Source organism: Bos taurus, chromosome 26 (assembly GCF_002263795.3).
Source record: "Bos taurus isolate L1 Dominette 01449 registration number 42190680 breed Hereford chromosome 26, ARS-UCD2.0, whole genome shotgun sequence".
In the NCBI taxonomy this organism is placed as follows: domain Eukaryota; kingdom Metazoa; phylum Chordata; class Mammalia; order Artiodactyla; family Bovidae; genus Bos; species Bos taurus.
Genome location: NC_037353.1, coordinates 44,417,837 through 44,433,111, shown reverse-complemented (window position 1 = coordinate 44,433,111; position 15,275 = coordinate 44,417,837).

Genomic DNA, 15,275 nt, shown 5'->3' with positions numbered 1-15,275 from the left:
TGTTTCCCCTGAATTGGCAGGTAGATGCTTTATGATTGCACCATCTGGGAAGCCCATATAATCCATACAACATACAAAATATATGTTTATTGGCTGTTTATGTTATCAGTAAGATTTCTGATCAGTAGCAGGCTATTAGTTAAGTTTGAAGGAGTCCAAATTTATATGTGGGCTTCCCCCATGGCTAGGCTGGTAAAGCAGGTAAAGAATCCGCCTGCAATGCAGGAGACACAGGAGAGGTGTTCGATACCTGGGTCAGAAGATCCTCTGGAGAAGGAAATGGCAACCTACTCCAGTATTCTTGCCAGAAAAATCCCATGGAGAGAAGCCTGATGGGCAACAGTCCAAAGGGTCGAAAAGAGCTGGACACAACTGAGCAACTAAGCACACACAAGCACAGTTATATGTGGACTTTTGACCGTGGGGGTGGGAAGGGTCAGTGCCCCAACACCTGCATTTTTCCAGAGTTGACTGTATCTTGACAGATACTGTCACTGCCTTGAGACAAAGGACCGAGCCGGCTTAGACCCCCAAGCAGGTGGGAAGGGAACGTTCTGAGGCATGGAATCTTGCAGCCTGTTCCAAGTCCTGCCACCTAGGAGCCTGGCCAGGCACTTCTGCAGACAGAAGAGAGGTGCCAGAGGTAGAGACCAGACCAGACCTATCCTCCACCTCCCTCCTAACCAAGGTTAATAGTGGTCACGTGGTTATGCTGACGCCAAGGCTTCCTAAATCTAGAATTAAGGACTAAGAGGAAATGCACGAGCATATTAAGGGTGTTTGTGTTTGGGAAGAATCTAGAAGTGATTTCTATTTCTTTGAATTTTTCTAATTTAATGCATGTGTATTTCTTTTATCATGAAAAATTTATAGCTATACTCTCAGGTATATGACATTAGAAACATGATTTTCCAACTTTTCTCCTTTTATCTCTATATTCTACCAGTGTTTAGCTGATGTAGTTTTTAACCAACTAGTCATACCACTGGAGAAGGCAATGGCACCCCACTCCAGTACTCTTGCCTGGAAAATCCCATGGACGGAGGAGCCTGGTGGGCTGCAGTCCATGGGGTCGAGAAGAGTCGGACACGACTGAGGGACTTCACTTTCACTTTTCACTTTCATGCATTGGAGAAGGAAACGGCAACCCACTCCAGTGTTCTTGCCTGGAGAATCCCAGGGATGGGGGAGCCTGGTGGGCTGCTGTCCATGGGGTCACACAGAGTCGGACACGACTGAAGCGACTTAGCAGCAGCAGCAGCAGCAGTCATACCACATTCATTTTATTTACTAATATTCATCAGGAAGTGTTCTTAAACTCCTCGTCTTTTATTTAGCAATCTTTAAAAGCTTCATTTATCAAAATGACACATGTTTATTATTTTAAAAAATAAAGAAACATTCCAAGAAGAATGTGGGAATTGTTCCCAAATTCCAGAGATAACCTCAATGATCATTTTGGCAAATATCTTCGGTTTGAATAAACCCAGTCATTTTAAAATTGATTTTGTTATTTTTTAGTGACTTGTTTTTTAATTGGTTATATAGTCACAAGGTTCAAAATCAAATTTCAAAATATGCAAAAGAAGGTAGGCTTGAAACATAAAAGGTATATCTTCGTTAACAATAGATCTTCCAGAGGGGTGGTCCAGGAAGGGAGGTGGGAGGGGGGTTCAGGATGGGGAACACGGTACACCCGTGGCGGATTCATGCTGATGTATGGCAAAACCAATACAATATTGTAAAGTAATTAGCCTCCAATTAAAATAAATAAATTTATATTAAAAAAACAATAGATCTTGTTGCATTTCAGTAAGTACGTGGATATTTCTGGTTCTTTAGAAAGGTGAGACCATATTCCCCAGCACGGAGGTACCATAATTTATTTAATCCATCCTGGCTGAAGGTCATTTTGCTGAAATAGTTTTACCACTCTCTGTGAAAGCCCACAGCAGAAGAGGAGCTCTCTGAAGTACGCCTTGAAGCCTTTGCTTTTATTTTTCTATTTTTTGACTGCACCATGGGGCTTGCAGGATCCCAGTTCCCAGATCAGGAATTGAACCCGTGTCCCCTGCCGTGAAAGTGCAGTGGCCTAACCACTGGATCACCAGGGAAGTCCCAGAGGCTTTTGCTTTTAAACTGACCTGAATGGGAACCTCTCTCAGTCCAATTCAGCCCCTACATTGCCTCATCAAGCCTGGCCTCCTGCATTTTAATGAAATGCTATCTTTTATAGGACCTTGATATCTGTTTTCCAATGTTTGAGAAATAAGTTGGCAAGAAAGAAAAAGTTCAGGGTCTACACACATCAAAGGTTTTTTCCTCTCCCAATGCCTTGCCTCCCCATGAGGTCATGGCCCTTACCCTATAAGACCCAAAGATCAGCCCCTCTCACTGGCCTTGCAGATGGTAAGGGACACTTGGATCTTGCAAGTTCATGACAAATGAGATGGGGGAAAAAATCGAGTTGGGCCTGTGTGTGCCTGAAATCATTCAGACATCTAGCACATTAGTGATGACCTTCTTTGGAATGCTGGCTCCTCTTTTTCCAAAGAGGAGTGGTTGGCTTGTAATGTTGTAGTTTTACCCTTTCTTTACCACCACCCGCTCTCGGAAGTAGCAATCTCAAGCCTGTTTCCTTGGCTAAATATTTCTTCCTTTCTTCCTCAAGGGCACATGTAACCACACCCATTTGTATTTGGGAGCTACTCCCACGCCGGGGCTGGATTGATGGGGGTTTGTTGTTGTTGCCCAGTTACTAAATTGCGTCTAACTCTTTGCAATCCCATGGACTGCAGCATACCAGGCTTCCCTGTCCTTCACTGTCTCCCCGAGTTTGCTCAAACTCGTGTCCATTGAGTCAGTGATTCCATCTAACCATCTCATCCTCTGTCGCCCCCTTCTCCTCCTGCCCTCAATCTTTCCCAGCATCAGGGTCTTTTCCAATGAGGCAGCTCTTCAAATCAGGTGGCCAGAGTATTGGAGCTTTAGCTTCAGCATCAGTCCTTCCAATGAATATACAGGATTGATTTCCTTGAGGATTGACTGGTTTGATCTTGCCGTCCAAGGGACTCTCAAGAGTCTTCTCCAACACCACAGTTCAAAAGCATCAGTTCTTCAGCACTCCAGCCTTCTTTATTATCCAACTCTCACATCTGTACATGACTACTGGAAAAACCATACCTTTGACTAGACAGACTTTTGTCGGTAAAGTGATGTTTTTAATATGCTGTCTAGGTCTGTCAGAGCTCTTCTTCCAAGGAGCAAGTGTCTTTTAATTTCATGTCTGCAGTCACCCTTCACAGTGATTTTGGAGCCCAAGAAAATAAAATCTGCCACTGTTTCCATTTCCACCCCCATCATTTTGCCCTGAAGTGATGGGACCAGATTGGGATTTGGAAAGATCCAATGAGAAAATAAGAATGATAATGTGCATAAAGACTCCTTGAACTTTCTGGAGCTGATAGAGACACTGAAGGGGCCTTGGATGCCAGACAAGGTCTCTCACGAGGCTGGCAGGGGAGCGGTGCCCTCAAGTCCACGGGCAGGGCCAAGGGCAGGGATACAGCTCAGCAACAAGGGCCCGGCCGAGGGATAGGAGGCGGCAGCCACACATGCACGCTGCCGACGCCAGCGATGTACTCAGGATCCCATCACTCACACTTCCCATCCAGGCAGCAGGCATTTTTCAGAACAGTCTCTTTCAGAGTCTCAAGGAGAAGGACAGTGTGTGAGTGATCCACCCATTTTAGAAGGAACTGGATGCTCAGGGCACACCTTTTAGGAAGACAGTGAAACAGGACTCGGGGGACACCTGGCCTGGGGAGGGGACAGCGTGCTGCTCTGGGGAAGGTCATTTCCCAGCTTGGATCACCTTGTGTTTCGCAGGGCGGCCCCATGATTTGGATTGAACAACAGAGTGGTTAACAACACAGGCTTAGAGCCAAGCTGTCAAGTTCAAGTCCTGACTCCACCCTCCACTTAGAAGCCCTGTAGCCTGCATTCATACCAGTTACCTAATCTCTCGGTTTCCTTAGCTGTACAGAGAGCTAAGGATGGGCTTCCCAGGTGGCTCAGTGCTAAAGAACCTGCCTGCCAATGTAGGAGATGCCAGAAATGCAGGTTTGATCCCTGGGTGGGGAAAAGCCCCTGGAGGAGGGCATGGCAACCCACTCCAGTATTCTTGCCTGGGAAATCCCGTGTACAGAGGAGCCTGGCAGGCTACAGTCCATGGACCGAACACACACACACAAAGGCAATAATAGTACTTGCCTCTTCAGCTGTTCTGAGGGTTAAGTGAGAAAACCACATGCAGCCTGCATCCAATTCTCCATAAGGGCTTACCAGAGGTTAGCTGTGGTTATCATCTGGAGCACACACCCGGGATTGGCCAGACCTGTTGTCATTACAGCATGGCAGGCTCTGAAGGGGGCACAGATCTAGGTCAGGGTGCTTTGCAGCCTGGAGTGCTTCATTATCCCCTCAGATGCAGAATGTCAGAGCTAGAGGACCTTGGTGGTCAGCTGGCCGGGAGATCAGAAGAGACTGAAGAGCTTAAAAGGCCAACAGACCCACACGCTCTCCAGGTGCTCCTGAAGGGTGGCCAGGCTCGTGGATGACAAATTCAATCCCCTCCCTTCACAGCCGGGGAACTGAAGGGGCAGGGCAGGGCAGCGGCCAGTCCCAGGTCCCGCGGCCGGCCAGTGGCCAGGCTGGGGCTGCGATCCTGTCCTCAGAGTCCCCAGGTCTCTCCTTTCCCGCAAGGGCTCCCAGCAGCTGTGAGGCCACATGGGAAAACCAACAGAGAATGTCCCATGTCTTTGAAGCCGGTTTTTTAAGCCCAGAAGGTAGACTAGTGCATTTCTTGCCAATATATTTCAACACAATATATGGAAAGCAAGGATTTCCCTGGTAGTCCAGCAGTTAAGACGCCATGCTTCCACTGCAGGGGGCATGGGTTCAGTCCCCGGCTGGGCAGGTCCTGCATGCCATATGGTGCAGCCAAATAAAAGATTAAAAGAAAGCAAACTTCATGATGTTCAGTGTACCTGAATCTGAGTGGGAGCCTTCACCTGACTCATGGACTGAGGACCCACTGGTTGGTGGGCTGCGTAGAGAACTGTTTAATTTAGAGGACCCTTTCTCTGCTAATCAGGAGGATGTGTGTTCAGCCGTCTGTTTAAGAATTCACTCTTTTCAGAGGATAAATATCAGTCTGTCGTTTTGAAAGGGAACATATGGGAGTCAAATGACCACCATTTTCTTTTAATGGCAGACATGTGTTCATGAATATGTAAACGTCCAGAGGTGAGGCTGGAAAGCTGCGCTCTCACTGGGCAGGATTTTGTAGAAATAGTTTTTGCAGGAGGACCAGATGGCGTTTGGGCTTCCAGAGACTGAGGGTCAGAGGGGCAGCCTTCACTCCCCGCTCCTCGCCCTCCAAGGGCAGCCCAGGAGAGGGGCCTCATTGTCTGACTTCTGTGCTTGCAGGCCTCCCCAGGAGGAGGGCCCAGGGAGACTGACACAGGGCTCGGTGTGGGGATGTTCCTCACCCATGTTGTTGTTAAGTCACTAAGTCGTGTCTGACTCTTTGCGACCCCATGGCCGGCAGCACACCAGGCTTCCCTGCCCATCACTACTAGCTCCTGGAGTTTGCTTAAATTCATGTTCATTGAGTCGGTGATGCCATCCAACCATCTCATCCTCTGTCGTCCCCTTCTTCTCCTGCCCTCAATCTTCCCCAGCATCAGGGTCATTTCCAACGAGTCAGCTTTTGTCATCAGGCGGACAAAGTACTGGAGCTTCAGCTCAGCCACGTGGGCCTCACTGTCATCACCATGGAGTGTAGATGATGCCACTGGTGAGACATGGGTAAAGTGCCCAGACCCTGGCAGACACTGAGCAAGCCATGGATGATGGTGGCTGTGGGCACCCAGCCCAGACTCCACCCACCATCCTGACCTGGTTTGGGTAGAGATGCTGGCTCACTGCCATGCTGTGCTCTGCAGAGGGAATGCAGGGTCGGGCCACACCACAGAGTGGCCAGGGCCCCCCGTCTGCCACCCCATCATTACCCACCCAGGGGTTCCCTCCCCCCAGCCTGGACCAAGGTGCCCTGGGCCCCTTCGGCCTCAGTGGGCTGCACACACAGGCTGCTTGCTACAATCACTAGGTCTGCTCTTTAACTCTGCCAGTGGCCCCAGCCCCACTCCGGACCAGTTGGATGAGAGCCCCAGCGGTGGGGCCTCAGTATTACTGATACCCTCCAGGAGATTATACAGTGCCACCAGGGTAGAGAAGCACTGATACAGCTGACGTGGAAACATATGCTAAGATCCTGGCATCGGGTCCCATCACTTGATGGCAAATAGATGGGGAAAAAATGGAAACAGGACAGATTTTATCTCCTTGGGCTCCAAAATCACTGGGGCCAGTGACTGGCAGCCATGAAATTAAAAGACGCTTGCTCCTTGGAAGAAAAGCTATGACAAACCTAGATACTGTTTTAAAAAGCAGAGACATCACTTTGCTGACAAAGGTCTGCAAGGAGTCAGACATGACTGAGAGACTGAACAACAAATATGTAAGACAGATGGCCAGTGGGGATTTGCTGTATGACTCAGGGAGCTCAAACCACGGCTCTGTGACAACCTAGAGGATGGGGTGGGATGTGGGAGGGAGGTTCAAGAGGGAGGGGACATACATATATCTATGGCTGATTCATGTAGATGTATGGCAGAAATCAACAAAATATTGTAAAATGATTATCTTTCAATTAAAAACAAATATTAAAAAAAAAAGTTGATAGTCTGGACTCACAAGTTCAAGGCCAATGGTGTGTAGGTGTGAGTCAGCAGAGCTGTGCCAGCCCCGTTGCTGCCACAGGGCCAAGTTACTGGCTGTTAGACAAAGGTGGGGCTTCAAAGCCCAGATAGCGGCACTGCTACCTGGAGTGGGCCAGGTGGGACACTGGCCCAGGTGCCTGTTGGGGTCAGAGGTCATGCGTAGCCTGGGCTGTGACCCTGGTGTGATCCTGGCACAGGCCCACAGGCTGCCTCTGAAAGGATCCCGGTCCAACAGCACACCCACCCGTGGCCCGGGAAGGGCATCCCCCTGGGGGATGGGACCAGCCTCTTTCTGGCAGCCGGAGACCAGCCAGGCAGCAGCCTCACCCCTTCTAGGTCCTTGGCCGTCTGCAAAATGCTAAGGACTGAGGTTCGGTCATTTGAGTAATAACAATAGCAACTTCATTACCATCTATTTCCTGAGGGCTGCCTCAGGGTCTGGCTCATCCTACCCACTTCACATGCATTGCATACGCTCAGTTCTTCAGTCACGTCCAACTCTTTGCAACCCCATGGACTGTAGCCTGCCAGGCTCCTCTGTCCGTGGGATTTTCCAGGCAAGAATACTGGAGTGGGTTGCCATGCCCTCCTCCAGGGGATCTTCCCAACCCAGGGATCGACCTCTCGTCTTCTGCATTACAGGCAGATTCTTTACCACTGAGCCACCAGGGAAGCCCATCCCTATTTCATAGATAGAGAAATAAACTTGGTAACTAGCTCGAGGTCTAACCAAGAGTAAGCCTGCTGAGATAGAATTCACACCCTAATCTGGTGTGCCCAACTGCCCAGGATCCTTCTGCCAACCCCACTGTCCCCTGCTCCCCAGGGGGAGCTGAGACTTCGGGTAGAGAAGCCCACTGCCCAGACTTGCGTCTTGGCAGTACGTGGGAAGCTGGGGTTCAGGCTCTTCACTTTTCATCCGTTCAGTCACTTGAGCAAAGCTCAGTTTGAGAGACTGACAGAGAATTCTGCTTCCAGCCACAAGGCAGGAGCGTTTTCTCCACTGAAAAGAACTAGAAAAACTGGGTAAATGTCTTTCTTTCTCTCTCCCTCCCTCCTCCCTTCTCTCTCTAGAGGTACATATTCTTCACCAGATAATTCTCTCAAACAATTTAGGAAAAAGTAACTCCAGTCTAACAAAAACAGCACTCTTCCAGAGAATAGAAATAAATGGAACACTGCCCGACTCATTTTGCAGAGCCAACACGACCTTGATTTCAAAACCGGATGAGGACATGGCAAGATAGGAAAATTACCAGAGAGTCTCTTTCATGAACGCGGATGCAAAAATCCCTTAGCAAACTAAATCCACTTACATATGAAAAGGATAAGACCTGACAAGAATGTTTGCTCTATAAATGATTGTTTCAACATTAAAAATCAAGATATGTTACTACATTCAACTAAACAAGGGGTAAAATCACACACTTTTGATAGTATCCAATAGTCATTCAGAGTAATAATAAGAAACTCTCGGGAGACTAGGAAAGAAGGTTATAGAAAGGTAAGAAAACTTCCTCTGTCTGATAGAATATCTGCAAAAGAACCTCTTCCTAAATGTGAAATGTTGAAAGCCTTCTCCCTGAGGTCAGGAATAAGACAGGATGTACTCCATCACCGCTTGTATTTAACATTATATCATTATACTGAGGTATCGGCAAGAGAAAAATGTCAAAAGAGAAGTAATTGGTGTGAAGAATGGAAAGGAGGAAATAAGACTGTCATTATAGAAAACACAACTGTATTCATAGAAAGTCAAAGTAACGTATAGATAAACTCTTAGAATGAATAAGCGATTAAGGCAGACTGCCGAGTACAAGGTCTGTATCAACGAACACTGGGTTTCTATACACTAATGACAAACCAGTAAAAAGGAAATGTGTAAATATTACTATTTATAATATTGTATGTGTTCTTGCACACACCCCTCTACATGTACACACAACACACATTAAACACCTTGGAATAAAACTAAATGAAAGATATGAGAGATCTCTACACAGAACACAAAGTTTCGAAGGAAATAAATTAAGCCTTAAATAAATGGACAGCCATAACTGGCTTACGGATTAGAAGACTCAATATTGTTAAGATGTCAATTCTTCCCAACTGATCTATGGATGCAATGCAATCAAAATCTCAGGAAGACTATTTGGAGAGTGTGGAAACTGACGATCTGATTCTAAAGTCTGTATGGAAATGCGCAGAACCAAGAACGGCCACTCGCAAAGCTCAAGGAGTCACACTGCCAGATATCAGCAGTTATAGCAAACCTTTGTCACAAAAAATCGGCCACTAGAAGAAAAGAGAATTCCGAAACAGACCTGGGTTCCATTTATGACAAATGTGACAATGGGATGCTATGGGGGAAAGGATTATCTTTAATAACTGGTGCTGAGTCAACTGGATATTCATAGAAAAAAGACAAATTTTGATCCTTAGGTCATGGAATATACACAAATTTTGACAGTTTATTTATACCATATGCAAAAATAAAAATATGAAATGTAAAATAATAAATCTTCTAGAGAAAAACTCAGTAGAAACTTTTCATGACATTGTAATAGGGAAAGATTTGTTGGGACTTCCCTGGCATCCCAGTGGTTAGGACTCCATGCTTTGATTGCCAAGGCCTTGGGTTTAATCCCTGGTCTGAGAACTAAGATTCCATAAGTCAAATGGTGTGACCAAAAAAGAAAAAAAAAAAAAAGATTTCTTAAACCAAATGCAAGAACCATAAAGGAAAACAATTGGTAAGTTTAGATTAAAAATTTAAGTTTCTGTTCAGCAAAAAAGCAGAGCCTTTGCGCTGGGAAAAGAATATCTGTTGGTCACACATACATGTGTGTGTGCATGCATATAATACAGCCTCCCAGGTGGCTCAGAGGTAAAGAATCTGCCTGACAAGCAGGGGACACAGGTTCAGTCTCTGGGTGGGGAAGATCTCCTGGAGGAGGAAATGGCAACCCACTCCAGAATTCCTGCCTGGGAAATCCCATGGGCAGAGGAAACTGGCGGGCTACAGTCATGGGCTCCCAGAGTTGGATGCAACTTAGCAACTACACAGCAACACACAGCATCCATACAACATACACACATTTGCATGTACACACACACACACACATATATTTCAGTACTATGTGGAATCCCTGGAGAAAAAAATGGTAACTCATTCCAGTATTCTTGTCTGGAAAATCCCATGGACAGAGGAGCCTTGCAGGCTACAGTCCATGGGGTCAGGAAGAATTGGACACGACTAAGCCACCACTATGTGGAATACATATGAACTCTTGGGCAAATCCAAGAGAAAAAGGCAGACAACATAACAGAAAAATGGGCTCAAACAAGAGCTTCACAAAGGGAATTATTCCAATGGCCAAAAAACAAAGAAAAGTGTTCAACATCACTAATTTGCAGGCAAGTGAGACTTCAGTTAGAAATAATCTCGCCTTGGATAAACCTCATTGACTATGACACTGCCACTGTGCAAAGCTTAGGGACTTTAAACCACCGTGATTGCCACTCACCCTAACCACAATGGCTAAGACATTTTAAACTGACCGTACCGAGCGTGGGTGAGGGTGAAGCCCTCATACCTGGCTGGTATGAGGGCTGGAATTCTCATACCTGGCTGTTGGGAGTATGAACTGAGGTGACAACACGGGAAGAGTGTTGGCTCTATCCACCAAAGCTGAACAATTACACACCCTATAGCCAGCAATTTACTCAGACATGTCCCCGAAAGAAATATGGATGTAGGTTCACCAAAGCACATGATGAGAATATTCCAACCTGCATCGTTTGCTGCCCCACCCCCAGAAAAGCCTCAAACACTTATCCACAGTCAGACACTCATTTTTGCTGCCCTCAACAACATAGATGACTCACAAACATAATACTCAGTGAAAAAAGCAGACTCGATTACAAACAGAAAAAATTAATTTATGGTGTGTGTCTTAGCTTGGGCTAAGAACACCATAGGCTGCATGGTCTATAAACAACAGAAATATATTCCTCGTAGTTCTGGAGGCTTATGTCTGAGATCTCTTCCCGATTTGCAATCTCTCCTGTCTCCTTTTGAAGGACCCTAATTCCATCATCGGAGAAGGCAATGGCACCCCACTCCAGTACTCTTGCTTGGAAACTCCCATGGATGGAGGAGCCTGGTGGGCTGCAGTCCATGGGTCGCTAAGAGTCAGACACGACAGAGCAACTTCATTTTCACTTTTCACTTTCACGCGTTGGAGAAGGAAATGTCAACCCACTCCAGTGTTCTTGCCTGGAGAATCCCAGGGACGGGGGAGCCTGATGGGCTGCCGTCATGGGGTTGCACAGAGTCGGACACGACTAAATCGACTTAGCAGCAGCAGCAGCAGCAATTCCATCACGAAGGTTCCACCCTTATGACCTAATCTAACCCTGATCACTTCTTAAAGGCCCCACCTCTAAGTACCATCCTACTGCGGGTAAGAGTTTCAACATAGGAATTCTGAGAGGACACAAACATTCAGTCCCTAACAGTAAGTCAGGACCGTGAGAACAACACGGAAAGGGGACTTGGAGGGGCGTTCTAAGGCATGTGTTTTAAATTGAGGTGTAATTGCTCTATCACACTGTATGAGTTTCAACTGTTCACCATCATGATTCACTATATATACATACTGGGAAATGATCACCCCATATGAGTATTTCTTGACCTTTGTGTTGATTTCACGGTACATTTGCTTTGTGAAAATTCAACAACCACACATTTATAATTGTGTCCTTTCTGTGTATATGTTGTTGCTCAGTTGCTTAGTCATGTGTGACTCTTTGAGACCCCACGAACTGCAGCACGCCAGGCTTCCCTGTCCTTCACCATCTCCTGGAGCTTGCTCAAACTCATGTCCATTGAGTGGGTGACACCATCCAACCATCTCATCCTCTTTTGTCCCCTTTGGTTAAAAATGTAGTCAAACAATAAAGAAGGGAAGGGGAAAGAGGGAGCAGGGTGGAGAATAGAGAACAAGAGACAGAAGGAGGAGAGAAGAGGCCACAGCCCTCCCCCAAGGAAACGGGGCTGACAATTGGTCCCACCAGGTCTCCAGGAGCCTAGAGCACAATTTCCCAGCATCGGTTGTGGCAAAGCACACTCAGGCTGGATCTGGTGGGGAACAGATGGTGCAAGAAAGGTGCCAGCGATCTTGCACCATCCCCCTTCTCCTGGGGGCTTGGATGTCACTCAGCCTCACTCTTCACTCTGTGCCCACTCTCCCTGGGTGGGTGGAGAGTTGAGTGCCAAATGCCGGATAAAGAACAGAGATTAATTTGATCCTCCACCTGGGTACCTCTGAGTCGGCAGGCCTAGGGTACTGGCAAACGGGGTGTGCGTGTGAGCTCCAGAGATGTGGCTGGCTGACCTCCACACCTTGATCCAACCTTCCAGTCCGAGCTGGGGCAGGGGAGGGGAGTGTGAGGATCAGGAAAGGGCCACTGGGATGGCAGCTGCCCGGGAGAGGTCCCCGGACCCCTGCCCGGCTTTGATCGGGACGCCACAGAGGGCACTGCAGGCTGAGCCGAGGACAGCCAAGCTTCCTGAGCTGGGTGCCAAGCCCCACGGGGGCTCCAGAGTGAATGCTCGTCTGTTCTTTGTTTCCTTCAATCTGGGACAAACCTTGCCCGAGATCATCTCTTCTGGCTGACATTCTGAGTCCGTGAAGGTCTGGGGCAGACGCGGCTGAAGGAGGCGGCAGGAGTCCTGGGCTCTGGTTGGGCTGGGGGCAGGTCACAGGGCCGCCCTTGCTCGGTTCCCTCTCCATAAGGGCTGAGCGTCCAGTGCTGCCCAGTATGGTAGCTGCTGATCACGCAGCATGTGGCTGTTTAAATCTAGACTTATATTAGTTAAAACTGAATAAGCTTTAAAATTCAGTCCTTTTATTATGCCAGCCCACAATGTGGTGAGTGGCTGCTGTATTGAACACTGGGGGTGTAGAGCGTTTTCATCGTCACAGACAGCTGTTGTCGTTTAGTTGCTAAGTCATGATGGACCCTTTGTGAGCCCATGGACTATAGCCCGCTAGGCTCCTCTGTCCATGGGATTTCCCAGACAAGAATACTGGAGTGGGTTGCCTGTTCCTTCTCCAGGGGATCTTCCCAACCCAGGGATCCAACCCGAATCTCCTGCACTGGCAGGCGGTTTCTTTACCACTGAGCCGCCAGGGAAGCCTCATTAATTGGCTATATCCCAATACAAACTAAAAAGTTAAAAAAAATAACTGCATGTCTGGGATGAAGATGTAGTTTGAGACAGGAGTTGCCACAAGATTATCAGAAACTGCTGCTTCCCAGGCTTTGTTTTCTTTACGTCGTATATTCTACCTCACTATCTTCCCCAAAATGCTATGAAAAGGTATTACCATTCATCTCCATCCGCAGATGAGGCTCAGAGAGGTGGAGTAACTCGCCCTAGAGCACATGGTTAAGGAATTCAAATGCCAGGTGATTCTGATTCCAAAGACCACCTCATAGCGCTGTTTTCAGCTGCCTTCCAGGCCTCGGAGAGGTGGGCAGAAAGCCCCTGAGTTCACTGCTCCATGGCAGTGGGTGGGGAGGTGGGATGGGGGTGGTGGTGGAGGTCCCTCCATGGGGGGCTGGGGGCCCCTCCATCACCACCAGGCAGGGAGCGAGTCTGTGCCGAAAGCCTAAGTGCTTCCCTGGGACAGCTGGTGTGCTAAGGGAGGGGGCTCAGGAGAAAAGCCAGGACTGAATGGACGGGGAATCCTTCCAGCTGGACCAGAGCTGATGGCCTGGACAGGTGGTGGGGAAGCGGGGAGCAAAGGGTGCAGTGCAGAGATAGAGTCTCTGCTCTGAAAGGAACGGGAAGGTAGGGGTCATGCTGGAAGAGCACCCCTCGGCAGGCAAGGTGGTCCTGGATACCTGAGGACCCCATGGGTGTGAGGCACCCCGCGGAGGCGAGGACTGGTCTGTTCACCTTTCTCCTACCCACCCGCAGTGCCTGCCTCACCTTTGGCTTTTCTTTAGCCTGAGGTCACTCTTCACCCAGACATGCTCGTCTCTTCTCATCTATACAGCCTACACGTGAATACATTCAACACGGAGTTTTTACAAGCCCTGATTGGCCCAGGATGCAAACAGGCTTTGTCAATTTCCCCCCAGCAGGACCACACTGTTAAAGTAGGTGGGGAAAATCACTAGGGATTTGTAGGGATTGGTGATCCTACAAAATCACTAGCTCTCAAAATGTCATTTGGATCCTCGAGTTCAGTTTAGAAACTAGGGAACTAGATCCTGCATGCTGCAATTAAGACCTGGAGCAGCCAAACAAACATTTAAAAAACAAAAAATAAACAAAAAAACTTAAATCTACCAAAATACCAAAGTGTCATTTTGGAAAATTTATAAATGAAGGCAGTGACATTGTAATCATTATTGATGACCTTCCATATCTTATATATAGAAATATCTCGATAGTTTACCTCAAAGTGAAATCTAAGATTTCAGTGATATTTAGTGGTTTTACTTGCTTCCTGGAACAATATTTGAAGTATCAGATTGAGCTTTAGTTTTTGTGCTCAAGAAAAATTATTCTGCTGAGAACACTTTACAAGTAAACATGATTGATTTTGTGTGGATGGTGTCCATGTAATGCTAGTTAAGAAGATCTAAAATTCTGGCCAAAGATTAGAAGATTTTCTGGATGGCTTAATTTGATACTTAGTGGATATGTTCAGTTATACTGTGAATTATGCAATAAAAGATGTGAATCAATTAAATAAACTTTAAATCTCTTCTTTATTTTTTTAAAAAATATCTTCTTTAAAAAGCGTCCTATTTACTACCACATCAAATATATACCAGAAAATGAAATAATATATCTTAGGAGCTAAGAACATAAAAATTGAAAATCAGAAGAATGTTTGGATCTCAATGAGGTGCTGGAGATACAAGAGTAGTCTGGAAATTGAGCCTTCAATATTATCTTTATTAGAAATTATAAAATAGTAGCAGTTAACATTTGGAAACTGAAAATACTTAAAGAGATTTCAGCAAATGATATTTTAACAGAGGTATGAATACTTTAGTTCTGCAAGAAAGACATATTTTGGTTCTTGAAGCTGATTAAGTATTTGAACATATAAAACTGATAATGGAAACCATGAAAAGAAGCAGAAAGTATCAGAAAAACAAAGAAATATGACATATCTTACGAAACAACAAAGTGGCAATTCCTAGAAAAACCTATTGAATATCTAATGAATCATATGAGAGCACATTTGCTGTTCTATGATAAAAGTACAGAATGGACTCTGATGTCTTTGATTTGATCCTAAAGAGGGGCCAACTGCCATTTGTAAAGCTCTGTGGATTCTTGTTTTTTGGTTTTTTAAGCTCTGTTGATTTTAAGTGATCAATAATTAATAAAATTCAGCC